This window comes from Cephus cinctus, unplaced genomic scaffold (genome assembly GCF_000341935.2).
Source record: "Cephus cinctus unplaced genomic scaffold, Ccin1 Ccin1_scaffold1474, whole genome shotgun sequence".
Taxonomy (NCBI): Eukaryota; Metazoa; Arthropoda; class Insecta; order Hymenoptera; family Cephidae; genus Cephus; species Cephus cinctus.
Genome location: NW_014333837.1, coordinates 334,990 through 349,709, shown reverse-complemented (window position 1 = coordinate 349,709; position 14,720 = coordinate 334,990). Strand labels below are relative to the sequence as shown.

The 14,720-nt window shown below is 45.1% G+C and overlaps 1 protein-coding gene across 30 annotated transcripts in view; it reads left to right on the top strand.

Moving 5' to 3' along the window:
- The window catches only part of LOC107273178 (CUGBP Elav-like family member 1-A), a 225,175-nt gene that overhangs the window by 73,159 nt on the left and 137,296 nt on the right, over positions 1–14,720 (top strand). Inside the window, exon 2 of one of the 30 annotated variants that reach the window (XM_025090493.1) lies at positions 4,965–5,064. The exons of the other annotated variants lie outside the window; for them this stretch is intronic. The gene's annotated coding sequence lies outside the window, so the exon portion shown is untranslated. The remainder of the gene's footprint in view (positions 1–4,964; positions 5,065–14,720) is intronic. 30 annotated transcript variants of the gene reach the window in all.

Sequence of the window (14,720 nt, the reverse complement as noted above, 5' to 3'; positions counted from 1 at the left end):
TATGATCGTTATACCGGTAGTATTACGATAAAGCCAGTACTCGTGCTTAACTGTATATACTCTATTCGTCTTTTCTACTCGCATATGGGAGAGAGACTCTTCTACGGAGGTTCAGAAGTATAGCTTTTACAACGGCACGGCAATCCATAAAGTGACATCAATGATATCCGTACGAGTCTTCGTGAGATTTACGGTATCCGCTTCTACGCGATGGGACAGAACGGAATATATCACACTTTTGTCAAGCTCCATTGTGGCTCGGCGGGATCCAGCAGTGACTTTCTTGGGAACCATTCTCTGTATCGTGGACGCGGTTATCCCAAGGGAACCAGACGGTAGATCACTCCCGATCCTTGGATTCGCCTGACTCCTGCTACAGTCTACCGAATGCATTCTGATTTCTCGAGCGTTTCGGAAAAATTTACATCGATCTTTCTTTCCGAGTGCAAAAGAGTATTAGACATTTGTATTGCGACCATAAATTTCGGATATACAGATATACGTGTGCATTTGTATCTTATTCAGATACGTGACTGGCAGGTGTATACGGCCAACGAGCGATATTTGAAGTTTTATAAGAAATTTCGAAGGATGTTTTTTATTGGATTTTTACGTCCATTATTATATCAGTGCAGTGTCATCGTGGCTATCATTTTTAACGGGTTACGTCATTTACCTCCTGGCGGACATTCCCTTGAACAACGTATATTACTTGTGTGTTTTGAGAAATACTGGATTTTTTAAAAAATGACTAGCAGTTTAACCGTTAAGTCACAAGACGCCTGAGACACCTCTGATATTATTGCTAAGGATAAAAGGAGGTATTATGGAATTAGATTCTCTCTCTCTCTCTCTCTCTCTCTCTCTCTCTCTCTCTCTCTGCTCGAGAAATCCATCTGAAAATCCTTGCGAATCGAATCAGGTTACTCCCAGAAGGTCCAGACCTCCACAGAGGGCTATCCTGCAATATCCTTCGTCGATCCCACCTAATTGCTCAGAGTTCTGTCTTAAATCCGACACTCTGGTACAGCCAATTTATCGCGATACTGACCTCAGGACAGAGGAGCCACAGCATCTGTACGAATCTCCCATGAGAAATTCGCACGTCGCAATTTCTCTAATATACTGGATTGTCTGGTAGAAGACCACGATGCGTAGACATTACGTGGACATTACGGTTCACGGGGTAGCAAAGGAGGAAAAAAAGTTCTAACAGAAGACTTGTTTCACACGCATCCGAGCATTCTCCACGAGAGTATCTCGTGTTACTCATCCACTGTGTCCGTCGTCCGTCTTTACCCCAGGACCGTTTTCCTCTCATTTTCCAGTAGCATTATACGTTATCACTGATCCTCGCCCGCAGTCCGACAATGCGGTTACGTCTCACGCGAGTGAGCTTCAATCTTGCCCATCTCGCTCTGCTCATCTCCGAGTACGCTGCCGACGCGACGCGCCATAAGGAGATGTGCTGCCTACTGGGTGCCAAGAGAAAAGTTAGCTCAAACTGGGAACTAGTTTGTTCTATCTTGTTTGTTCCTGGAGTTCCTTTGCCGGAGTACGTTGTTTACCGCCACGGGTCGAATCCCGAGACAAACAAGAACGTGGCCGCATAACCGGGAAGTATCCGAAAGAGAGGAAGAGGTACGTATAACGGAGGATGATATAACGTTAATCTTAGGAAGTAGCTTTTTGGCGGGCTTTTCGAATCCTCGGTGATTCATATTCAGGAAAATAGTTCGAGCAAGGGAACAACTTTACATTTCCTTATGGGAATCGTACATTTTTTTATCTTACCGACCAAATAGTATCCTGGACTGTAGGAAAGCTAATGATTAATAGTAATTAGGCGAGATGAACCCCAACGAGAGGTGCGTACCATCTCATGCGCGTTCTCGCCGTCCAAAGAGTCAAAGCAGCGGAGTGCCCAGGAGGGTAGAAGCGGACCTAAATTACAGTAGTCTAGTTTGGCCGTGGCTATTTATCATGCGTCAGCGGGCGCCTCGTGTGCTTGATGGAAAATGAATGGCCGAGCTATGAACAGCGTCGGCCCAAAAACGCGGCGGTTCGTTCGTTCCAGAATGATTTCGAGTGCCGCGACGCAGCGCTACATTCCCCGCCACCAAGTCACCGTCACGTAATTCTAAGGAGCTGGCATGAGTGTTGACTATCATTCGCCAAATAAACGTTGGCTTCCGCTGAGCTGACTCATCTTGCACGTAGCGCTAGGTAAATGACATTGGAAACTTCTGAAAATAGATAATCGCCAGTGATACTGCCGGAGAAGGCAGATATCAATATATTCGATAGAACGACTAACCTGACTTGTTCTACCGTCTTACATGTTCATAGTGCACTGCCGTATAATTAGGATGATGAACGACGATACGTTAATTAAATAGCGTCGTCCCATCTGTCCAAATTGGACCGCGTATGTATGTACGAGGGACCGTGATGGATCGTGCCAAAAGTTTTCTACTTGCGTCCGGGTGCCAGTTATATCGTTCGCGTATCGTAATTATGAACGATCGACTTATCCGCCGGTAAAAAGTTCTCCTCGCTCGTGACAACGGACTCGGGTAATCTTGGCCGATGGTGACGAATCTTCGATTTTATCAGAACTGTCGAGGGAGACGTCCGCGAGAGAAAAAGTCGCATGTAGAATTGACATTAAGAATCTATCCGGGTGACTAACAGCTTCGGGATTTAGGTTGGAATAGATCGCTCGTCTCGCTTCCATCAAATTCCCTCCCACCCGTCACCCTCGACGATCTGACCCGGAAGCCGCGTCGCGGGATTCGGGAATCCGTTCGCATTAGCATGTTATTGGGAGATTGTTTACCCCGGGTTAATCATCGCCTCCGGTGGCTGCTCCATTGGCATAGCGGCGAACCAGGCTGGCGCGAATTTACTCGCAACTTCATCGGTCCCGAATCCTCTCGCTTACGTAGCGTCCACGTGCCCCAGGAACTCCTTCGGCAGGACCAAACTTTTCCATCCCTCTTCTCTCTCGCTTCATCTTTCCTCCCGTTTTTCTCTTTTCGACAGGCTCCGCGTCTACTCGGAGGAAAACTTTAATCCAAGCCGGATTCTCTTCTTTGCCCTAGGCGTATTCAAACAGGATTGATTTCGCAACGCGTATACCCGAGTGCGTATACTGTTTCCGGATGTGGGTCGGCATGGAATGAACAAATATGGATTTTATCAATTTCCGTTCTACCCGCTGCGCGTGCCTGGATATACGAGTATTAAATTTACCTCGAATTCGAAAAATTTACAAATTTCACCCTGACAATCTACAACACGCGCGTTCCTTTGGGCAATCTTTTTCACCTGCGAATGCACCACTTTACGGGCAAAACTGATTCGGGATAGGATCTACCGCGTGTCACGTAAGTCTCAGAGGCCATCTTGTGTCCACCCGTGAAAGGTTTATTGGAAAGGAGGGTATAGTTAATTAAACGCATAAATAATGTAACAAAGCCTCGAAGCAGAGGTCCGGGACTCTTCGGCTTCTTCCCCTCAGAGTGAACGACGACGCTATCGCGTATTGCTAAGTTCTACCTCTATTCTCATTCCTTTCTCTTTCTTCTGAAACGTGCCAGCCACGAGCACCCTTGCCCACTTCTGTTCGCAGGCACGCAATGTTGCTCCTCCGCTTCTATTGTTTCTTTCACCCCTCCCCTGTACCATCTCTCGCTTTTCCTTCCCCTCTCTCTCTCTCTCTATAATTATTATACCGACCTACCCCTAACCGACGATTTCTCGGTTACTCGCACAGAGGAAAGCGTCGCGTGTGTTTTCGCAGAGCTGCTAATTAAAAGAGGACCCGCTAAATCCGTAGCCGTCGCTTAACTGCCAGATAGGCCAACGTCCACAGCGTATGTACGGGTCCAACCGTACAAGCGAAATTCTCCTGCATCTCGTACGCAATCGCTTAGCTGTATTGACGGATCGTACAGTGAACACACGGCGAGTAGGTATGCCGAAACTGATGCGGGAATTATGATAATATGTACTTGTGACGTGATGAGCATATTCCTAAGCACGCACCTCTGCAAGTACCTCTAATTAACAATGGTATTACTGTGAGGTTTTATAATCTAGTAATTACCCGAGGAACAACAATATTCAATTACTATAGTATCCCCCTCTCACATTTTAATTATTCTCGTATAACGGCTGGCTTGTAAATAACGAGTACGTACGCCAACCAGGTTTCTCTTATTTTCTTGCTTCTCTCATTCACTTAATGCTCACTGCTGGCTCTCTGAATTAGACACGTTCGCAGGTGGTAACCAAGGAGAATTAACGTCGCTGTAGAAAGCTCATTCACGGAGGATACGAAATTAATTTTTTTTTTTCCCTCGACAATCACGTAAATCTACATGCTTTGTTATTGGACGTAAATTGAAATACGTTGTTACGTAAAAATAACAATTCTAAGAAGTTAATTCACTTTGAGTCACCTCACGACATTTGATAGCCAAATTTGGAATCTGCTGGTACCATTCACACAGGCGCATCCAGCCAACTCGTAACGACATATTTACGATTCAATTTCAAGTTATCGAGTTACTTTGGGTCGACTTCGACGAGGGAGTATCGAATTCTTTTTCCTTCCCGTATGAAATCAGGAAACTCATAGGAAGTAAGGTTATATATATATATATATATATTCCTTTGATGTTTCCCTGGCAAGAGTATCGATTGAATTATCCCTATTACTATTTTTTATATACCGAATGAATCACCAACTATGCCCGTTCGATGCAATTTTTTTCCTTTGTCTCGTTAAGTGCATCGGAGCACTCGGCATCGATTCGGATGTGACTCGCAGACGAGAATACAGTGTCTGCGGCAGGTCATTAGTAGTCTAACTAGCTCGTTCGTTAACCTCGAATCTACTTTTAGAACAGATTCGTATTCGAGATAAATCTTGACTCGTTAAATACTTTTTGTTACAGGTGAGTAGCACACGTTTTGTTTTCGTTGTGTCCGTAACCCCTTACTCAGCTTCCCTACCCCCCGGCTACACATCCGATACGAACCTTATGAAGAATAACGGTGAGTCTCTGTTATATACCCAGTGTCGTATCTATACGTAAAGGCACAAGGGCCAAGGAAAACCATATGAAATCGCTTGCGATAATGCGCCCGGGAAAAGCCGCCGCTTCTGCGTTTCATAAATTCTCGGCAGACTCTATTGCCTACCTTCGGAAAAGGGTATATGGACGATGCGGAAAAAGCAAAGCACCGCGCGGCCCTGTGTAAATCATTACTTTTATCAGGCTCATCCAGTACGTATTTCCGCTTTATCTGTCGAGCTATAACTGGCCATTCGTTTAAAAACTAAAAATCGTAAAACAATGCGGGCGACTTTATTGTATGGATTCGATGAAGTTACAACTACCCGGACGTAATATCCGTCGAAAGCAACACGCACAGGGAAGAATTTTCAACGGGGGGAAAAAAAAAAAAGAAAATTGTAACTTTCTGGTCTGCGCTATCCGCATTCCGAAATAACGACTTTGTGGTCTTGAGTGTTATTTTTATTTTTATTTTTCAAAGAATAACCATAACAACTACTCCAGGCGAAATTGCAATATCGTTAAGAAACTAGGTGGAAAGTTTGCCATGCCAAGCGTACCCCACTCTTCCCCACTCCCTCTATTGGTTTCGTATTGGACCAGATTTTTCCCGGTAACGATTCTTTCCTCTCTTTTCACTTTCTTTCTGCTTTCTTTCTCGTTTCGTCGCGTTCTGCCGTATTCTTTTGAGACCTTTGTCGAAGCTTTTTTTTTGCTGAAAGGAGCATTGTCCGGGTGGCCGAATTCCGTCCACATCAAAACAAAAGGTCGCGATGCAGCGACGCGGTATGGTTATCCTGGAAAAAGGTCCTTCCAGTCGGATATAAAAAGGTGTATGTATTTTTTTATTGTACATGTAAGGTACGTACAGACCATTTTGAGAGATGGCACGTTGTAAGAATTTATACGAGATAGATTGGATTGCCCGTGCAAAAATTGTTATATATGGTTTTGATTATCGATAGGGTAGATCCTTAGCAGAAATTTTCTTTGAAAGGTCCAGGACCCGACGGACCCTCGATTTTTATAATAAAATTTCTACTAGGGATGTACCGTTCGTGATCACTGTACCATCGTTGGTCACATTTGTCAAAGCTTCAAAGTTTTCAATTAATTACAAAGATATCAGTTACAGTACAACTAAAAAATATTTTGAACTAAGCTTATAAACAAAACTAATGTGAGAATGATCCATGAGTGATCCGTGATGCTTTATCTTCTCAATTTACGTAGAATATCATACTCGGATCAATTTTTCATCCAAGCTGTATTTATCGCTTGGGCAAGATCAGTCGCAGATCAATTTTGTATCAAAGTCTTATAATACGTATTATAGGACGTATTCGTGCAGAAACTTACATGTATCACGTGAAATGATCTATCAGCGATCCATGCCGTATCTAAAAATTTTTATCCGGAACGTTCAGTAGGCTTACAAATGAATAACTAAATAAATACGTAAATGAGATCTCTCCCGAGTAAAATTTATTCCAAGCTTCATGCGATTCCGACAATCGGACATGTATAGGAAAGACATCAAAGGTCAGGCAACGTATAAGCAACCCTCGTAACACAATGACATTCGTGCCACCCTTGAGTACCTCCTGCTTAAGCAGGGCTGGGGTTGTCAAATCGCAAAGATCGACCCCGCCTCTTTCCTCCCTCCTCAGAGACATAACGAGATTTCGAAATCGTTATCGAGCGTGAGATAATGGCGTATGCAAAATTAACAACCCCCTTTCCAGTATCAGAATATTACAACGGGTAGGTGGATACCTAAATGCGAGGGTTGACAACTAAGGGTAGATTCTTGCACCGAGAAGCCCTTTTGACATCACTTACAGTTCCCTATATTCTCGGGGCAACAAAAAAAATAGTGTTCGTACCGGGTAACAACGTCGCGTACATTCCCAAAGGACAACGATTACATGGGAATGAACTTTCATTCCCTTTGCGCCTCAGTAAAATTTGCATAACCAAATATTAAAATAGTTTGACGATAACGAAAAATTTTTCGTCGACCGAACGTGCCGTCCTCGTGTAATTTTTCTATTTAACCACTCTAACCGAGGTTCTTACGTTTACACAGCAGATGACGCCTGACGTTTGATCCCGGGTCCACGAGCGTGTTTACGTATCTCTACGCGTATATGACAGGCGAAGCAGCATCGGTAACTTGGCTCGTAAATATTTTACATAACAGTGTTTGCCAATCTTTCATTACGAGCGACTATAAAGTTCGTTAAAGTACGAGGACGCTTCCCTGGTCTCCGTATTTCAACGACTCTTATCGCGGCGCGGTGTACCGACGTTGGTGACGACCTTTCCTTTGTGTTTTCAAACTTCCCGCGAAATTACTCGAAACTTTCACCTTGCATAACGATGCTGCACGGTTGCAGCGAGACGCACGAAAAATTCACGGTTGCGAAACTCTGCTTGACTGTTAGTCCAAGTCGTAAGCACGGCTTTGTAGCGCGGCTGTACCGATCCGCCATCTCTTAAGAGTTACTGCATCATGCGAATGGGTTATTTTTGTATGGAACTCGGAAAGTTTACGTTACTCGTATACCCGTTGCGTCGGCGGAGAAGGGATGCAAACGTGATTCAGAGCTGCGTGGGATTCCGTAACTACGTGCATGGATGTGAGGTGGTGTATGTTTAGATTTGGGTAATAGAGCATCGTCTTCTCGTGCAGACTTAAGGAATTACGGTGTCGGGTTACTTAGTGCGCTTTACTGCTAGTCGTATGTCTGTAGGACGATGAGCTTTGCTTTACATGAATTTCTGCCGGGCTGTGCGGATAATCGATATCGATTTCGACATTCCGAATGCACAAGGCTTGCGTGCTAAATGGTCATGAGAGTATATTACTTTAAACGTACCATAGATATGGGCATGGAAATTATGTCAGTGCCTGCCAATATAAGGATGGACTTTGGATATACGAAAAGAGATTGGACGGTAGAGATGATGATTGGTAAATATAAAAAAAAAAAGAGAATTTTTACCATTCATCCTATTGAAAACAAAACGTATATACCTTTGAGTTGATTTTCAGAGTACTCGAAATAAAGATAGAAAAAAGGGGCGCTGTTAGTGTGTTTCGTATATTCAAATCGCGCGCCATTCGCTGATACCTATAGCGATTCTGTATCGATGAATTAAAGAGAGGGACGGCGAATCATAGATGAATCGAAAATTCGCATGTTGAACTTTCACGTTGAAAATAGGTCGAGAGGACGTAACCGTGGTATTAACAACACTCTTCTAGTCCCAATCATTTGTAGTTGAAGCGCGGCCAAGTTTCGATATATCGCGCAGCGTCTCAATGAGGTGGAGCCGGCCAGGAGTCGCTGCCAACGGAGTGCGGGACACGCGCTGGCTTAATTAAGAATTAATAGCTCGGTCTTATACAACAAATTAGCGTAGTTCCAGGATGGATCTCGTCACGGGATTCGCATTTTTCGAATGGAATCCCAGTATATTACGTATGGGTGATACGCAGACCCAGTATATTACCTACATATTCATATAGGAAAAATGTCCGGGAGCGATTCTAGTACGTGTCTTCTCCTCCAGGTATCGTTGCACGCATTCTATATATCCATACAGTTTATATCTATATTCATGGATATCCATTGGTATACCATGTATCTTTGAGGACGCGTACGTAGCATCCAGGGATTTCGTGATGCTACTTGAACGATCAGAACCCAGTCCCGATTTCGTTTTCCTTTTGCGAGGGAACAAGCCCAGAGCGTCGACGCGAATTTGCATTCGATCTGCCGTGCCCGAGGTCCGAATTTCATTAGGCGAGACGGATATATGGGAAAACGCGAAGGAGCACGAGAGCCCGAGAATCCCGACACAAAACCTGGGCGGTAGCGTTACGGCCATTCGTGGGGACCTCGGCGGATGTCGCACGAGGTCGGATTCTGATTGGAGGAGGGAACCTCTCCTCGTTCCTCAAAGGAAAATTCTTTATGGCTGGTAATTCGTCGCACGCGTCGCGGACCCACGTGATTTGCGACTCAATCTCTCCCGCATTCCGCACCCTCTCGCAAAACTCCAGGCCCTCGCTCCCTTTTACCTCAGGATATAAGCGTCCCTTTGTCCACGTTCCTCCTTACTTCCGTCCGTCCCTCCCACCCACCTCCATCCTTCTTCTATTTCCCTTCTTTCGTCCGGTCGTAAAGTTATTTCGACTCCAGACCCAAGCATACCAAGGGATGCTCGAGCTCATCCAATAATACTCCCGTTTACGATTGTATGCTCTACATAGGGAGCTATCGAATTAGTCACGAGCCTGTGCCCCGGGTAACTTTGAATTCCCGGGGAGGCCCGGAGGGGAAGGGCTGCCAGTAACGAAATTCACCGAGTAGCGTATAAACGCTTGTACCTATTTATCGGAGTTTCGAGTCCAGGCAAAATTTAGTAGAGTTCATTGACGTTGACTCCCGATTAAAGCGGCAACGGTCCGTCGTCTTAAATGATCCAGAGCCGAGGGTGGATAGCCGGTGCGTTGTATTGATTTCACGAGTCGGATGATTTCTTCGTCCAGTACGTTTAGCGTCTCGTAGCGAACGAGTCTCGGAGGCCTCGACGCGAGAGTTTCGGACTGTAAATTACTTTTTAATTTATTTAGGATTCATGCGAGAGACCATCCGATTCGGCTGGCCCTCGTAATGGCACATCGCTATAGGACAGAGGGTGCAGAGCCGGCGCGTTTCTTCGACATTAATCATAACTGACGTATTCTGTGCCAGCACGCTCGAGCTCTCGCTTCACTTGCTCTCCCAGCCCGTGCCGGCTTGGCAATGGACGCCCGTGCGAACGTGTTGTGTCTTTACAGCGACATTAGGGACGGACCATTTTGTAACCTGCATATATGTATAGGACGGCATAACAACCAAGCTCGACGCGGAACGCGTGACCGGAATTTTCCACTTGTTTTACGCCCTGAGAATTTTTAATGGATACCTCGTTATACGTCTGTCGACGGTGTTTAAACGTTGGTAGCAATGCTACATTTCTTTTAATACTTATAAACATTATTCTAGGATCTAAGTACAGGCACTGTTATTGTATCGATTGCTTTGGCACAATGGAGACTGACTCACGAATTATCGTGACGAAGGGACGCGGTCGTGATTGATATGGATGTGCTTCAGGTGGAAATCAGCAGGGAAAACTCGAAAATCGAGTAAAATCGTAATTCGGAACATGTCACTGCCGCTGAAGTTTATGACTCCTACGAGGGAGCCTCTCCCTTCGGTATAGTTGAGAACTTCCTGTCGGCGCTCGACTCTGTCTCTGCGCTGGCGTTACACTGGCGTTACACTGCGCCTTCTGCGTTCGCGTCGGCGTCGCGTGTGCCGCCGATCGCGTGTCTCTAATTGTTTGCTGCTGGACTTCGCAATAAATTATTGTCGACCGCCGCGCGTCCCCTCAGAACTTCACCGTTAAAACAAACCCCCATTAACATTTCCCGACATTAGCGGCGGAAACTTCAAGCCGATTCTTACGAGCTTCGATGCTCTTCGGGTTTGCCAATAGACGTCGATTGGAAAGGAAATTTTATTTCTTCCTTTTTACTCTCGGCCCTGGGATCCTCGATCGTCGGCCAGATCTCGTTACTTCGTGTAATTCCGTGGAAGCCGTCGATCCTGTGGTTCCCTCGAGATCCTTGAGGTACGGTTAAAAGCTGCTACGTGGAAACTGTTGCGGGTAAGACCTGTCTGAAAACAATTCACGTTGTTGCTGCCTAGGAAGTTGAGGTTGAAAAATATTTTTTTTTTTTTATTTTCAATAAGATATTTTTCAGAGTAATCTTTTTTTCTTGTGCATTCGTACGTTCTCTTTTATGGATAGGAAAGTAAAATGGGGATCGGGGAAATCAGTCTTTATTACTTGGCAGAACACGTGATACTTCATTCGCTTTCGTTTACCCACTGACTTGAAACCACGATATAGATATATGTCTATAGTATCGCGGTATCTTGGCAAATATTAAGTTGTCTTAGATAGTTAGTATCAAAGCAGTGTAACCTTGCGAGTGTATACCTTATGAAATCTATTAATTTGGAAAGTGCTGATATTCGAGTACATTTTAGACATAGGATATTTAACAATGTTAGTATATAATTGTGAGTTTTGGGTAAATATATCAATTCTTTAGTTCCATTGTGAAATATGTATCTAAAGGAGTTCTAGTTGTTACTTTCAATTCCATTATATAATTACATGACTGTATTGTATATGAATGTTTGATCATACGATAAGAGTATTATAAATTTGAGTTTATGTATATATGACAGAAAATAATATAATTTTTTATTTATTATTTTTTTGATAAAAAAAGGAATTATATTCCGTTGCCTTTTTTTTCGTAATATCTACAATTCTGTGTAAGACGCGCAAGCTGTCGATGTAACCGAGGATTGATTTTCGCATTCCCTACAAATTTTCTTTGCATTCTCCGTACTCCTGTTTGCTAACTATAAATTCTCATCGGAATTAACGCGCGCTATCGCTGTGATAAAGTCTAGCGATAAGGTTACACCAGGACTGGAGGCTAGAAGGAATGATTATTCCGACCGAGAGTTAGACGGGAATATTCCTGACGATAGAGGGTAGAGTGTCAAAGAGAGAGAGAGAGAGAGAGAGAGAGAGAGAGAGAGAGAGAGAGAGAGAGAGAGAGAGATAGATATAGATAGATAGAATGTAAAAGTGATTACAAGAGTGAGAGAGTATGAGATAAATTACGGTGGCCTAACAAATCTATTAGTCGTCTCGTAAACCTTGCTCGACTGTCATTCACTCGTCAGTCCTGCATTCTCGATCCTCGTAACGAAGGAACTTACCTGAAATAAGGTAAAAAAACACATTCTTCTCTCATTCTACCAGAAAGTTATACCGCTGAAAAGTATAGATTCAATTTCTACGGGAAATAAATTTGTCCCTAATTTGTCAAATGACTGACAGTAATGGATCCGCTACTAGATACGAGTGGAGGTTTTGAAAGTGAAATTCCGTAGGAAGAAAAGGAGACGGCGGATAAGGAAGCGAAACAGACCATTATGTATACGTATTAAACATTCGTCGTTGAGGTAGTTTCCGTTGGCTCCCTGGAGGTTGGTCGGCGCCGTTTTCGAAACGTCGGAACGAGTCGTCGCGACGTCTTATTGAATATATAATTTAAATTTGAACGTATGAATAATGTCCAATGATATGCAGGGGGTGGGAGGGTTAGCGAATGAGTGGGAAGGGTATAAACGGGGAGCACTATAACTATAACTAGCATAAGAATGAGACAGAGGCGTAGGAGAAGGTGGATCCCCATCCTCGCGGCGAATGTAACGCAATAAATAATAGAGTCTGGGTCCGCTGCTCCTCAGTCTCCCTTTACTCGTCTCGTTCGTCCCGGCCCTGAAATATTCACGGGCAGTAATGGTCTGAAACTCGGCGCTGCCCGCAAATCCACCTGTCAGTCCGCCGACCGCTTTTGGAAATGCGTTTCAGTTGGTTTCGCATATAAAATCAAAGAAATTGAATCACGCTCTTACGTTGCCATAGTTTCTCGTTCCCAGTGCTCGCAGCTACTGTACAGTCCCGTGGAGACCGCGACTGTCGCCGTTTTTGCTGGACCGCAAAGACTTCCGGTAACCGCTTTGATATCTAATGGCTTCGGAGAATCAGTTGAAAACTGCACAGAATCTCTATGGGTTTGGGCAATGTCATTAGAGCTTCCAGACTGTGAGTTTGCACCGGAAATCGATTGACGTATGTCGAAGACGTCATTCGCGGTTTTCGTAAGGTTGCACGCGCCTTCCGCGTTATCGTGTTCCACGTGCGAGCACCGAGGTACAGGTAGGACTCGAAGGTATTTCAGTCACGTAGAAAACTTTTTAATCCACGTTTTCCAATTTTTTCCCTGTCAACTTTGCCCTCTCGTGGCTTCATTTTTTCTCTCCCTCTTATACTCACTTCCACAACTCCCTCTCTCTCCCTTTCTCTCTCCGTGCCTCGGTGTACGTATCCACGCACGGAGACACGAACGCGTAGATCTCTATTGGAGGAGAGGGCGAGTGCGCGCAAACGTGTGCGGGTGATCGGGGGGTGTACCAATCTGCATCTTTTCTGGTATGCGGTAATTCGGAGCATCCCCGATAATAGGAATTCATGGTCGTATGGCAAGAGCATAGGGGGAGGAAACGTGCTCGCAGGCGGACTACCACGACTGCCTCAGAGTATTCCGACCCTTATTGAGGCTGCACTGTTATTCCCATCTCCAGCGTGCTCGTGCAGGGGATGAAATTGGAGAAAGTAAAAAAAGAAAAGTCATTCGCACGATTTCTCAGCAGCGTCACGCGACTTGTCTTTGCCAGTGACGCGCATTGCGTCCTACTCGAATGATCGAACGAGTCGAGTCAAAGTGGTCTGGCGGGATTGGCTGGTGGCCAGACGGCCATAATTGAACACCGTGTTCGCCCGGGCTGTTCCAGTGTTGTCCACTTAAGCGGACGGCACGAAACGGTGTCTGCTTTACTACTTTATGTCTATAAATCAGAAACAATTAGTTGCTTGCGTTAAACACTCCGTGGAGCGATAAACCTGCCTGCTCGGAAGCAACCCTCTGTCTCCTTCGGGTCGTATATCCCGGACAGTGGGTTGGATGACTTCTATTGGGCTTGATGGGTGGCACATGCCGTACGGCGGGGACCTTGTGGCGCTTACGCAAGGACTATAGTCGTGCAGTTAGAATCTGCCAATTTTATGTGACGAATTACCGGGGCCAGAACTAAAGTTAGATGCAGAACGCGCGAGCCATTTCGAACGGTGGCCATGCAATTCAAAGCGACTCTGGCTGACATTAGACTCCGACTGGCAACCCAAATAGCCCAAACGACCGACTGATGAAATCGATAGCACCTACGACGTCGCCCGGCGTCCCGAAAATCCCATGGTAATCCCGTGGCATGACGCCCAGTTGTTGGATGAGCTTGCTCTGCGTACAAAGGGCCTCGCATTAAATTAGGGGGCAATTCTCTCGATGCTTTTGGGTTAATTTACACGCGATAGATAGAGCGCGCTACGGACGCTCGTAATTTAGGGTTTTGTCCCTAGGAGGAGGAAGCTTGAGAATACACTATGAAATTCGGTCGTAAGAAATTGCCAAACACGAGGGAGACACCGTGGCCCGTCTAGTGCCTGCTCCCTTATCCATAGGCAAGCGAGCCCCGACATTCCAAAAATAATGTATTAACTGGAAATCGATGCACCTTGTATCAAGGCTCACGTAATTCCAGCTACTGCGATCCTATCTTTAAACTTGTTCTTTATGATCGTTTTGCCATACTCGAGGAATAATATTAGTCTGCCTTAGTTTTATGTACCCACCGATGCCGTTTGGCATTCATTTAGATCGCAATCGTGCCTTCGAACTTTTTATTACCACGAATCACGAATCCACGAGAGGCTCCGACTGTTTCGCTGCGACCAGTTTACGACGCTGAATGTTCACGATCGAAATGCTTACGCACGGCGATACCAAAGTCATCCCCTACTTATTTTGACCTATGTGGGATATGTATATATGTTTACTGAGACAGAGAGAGAGAGAGGGGGGGGGGG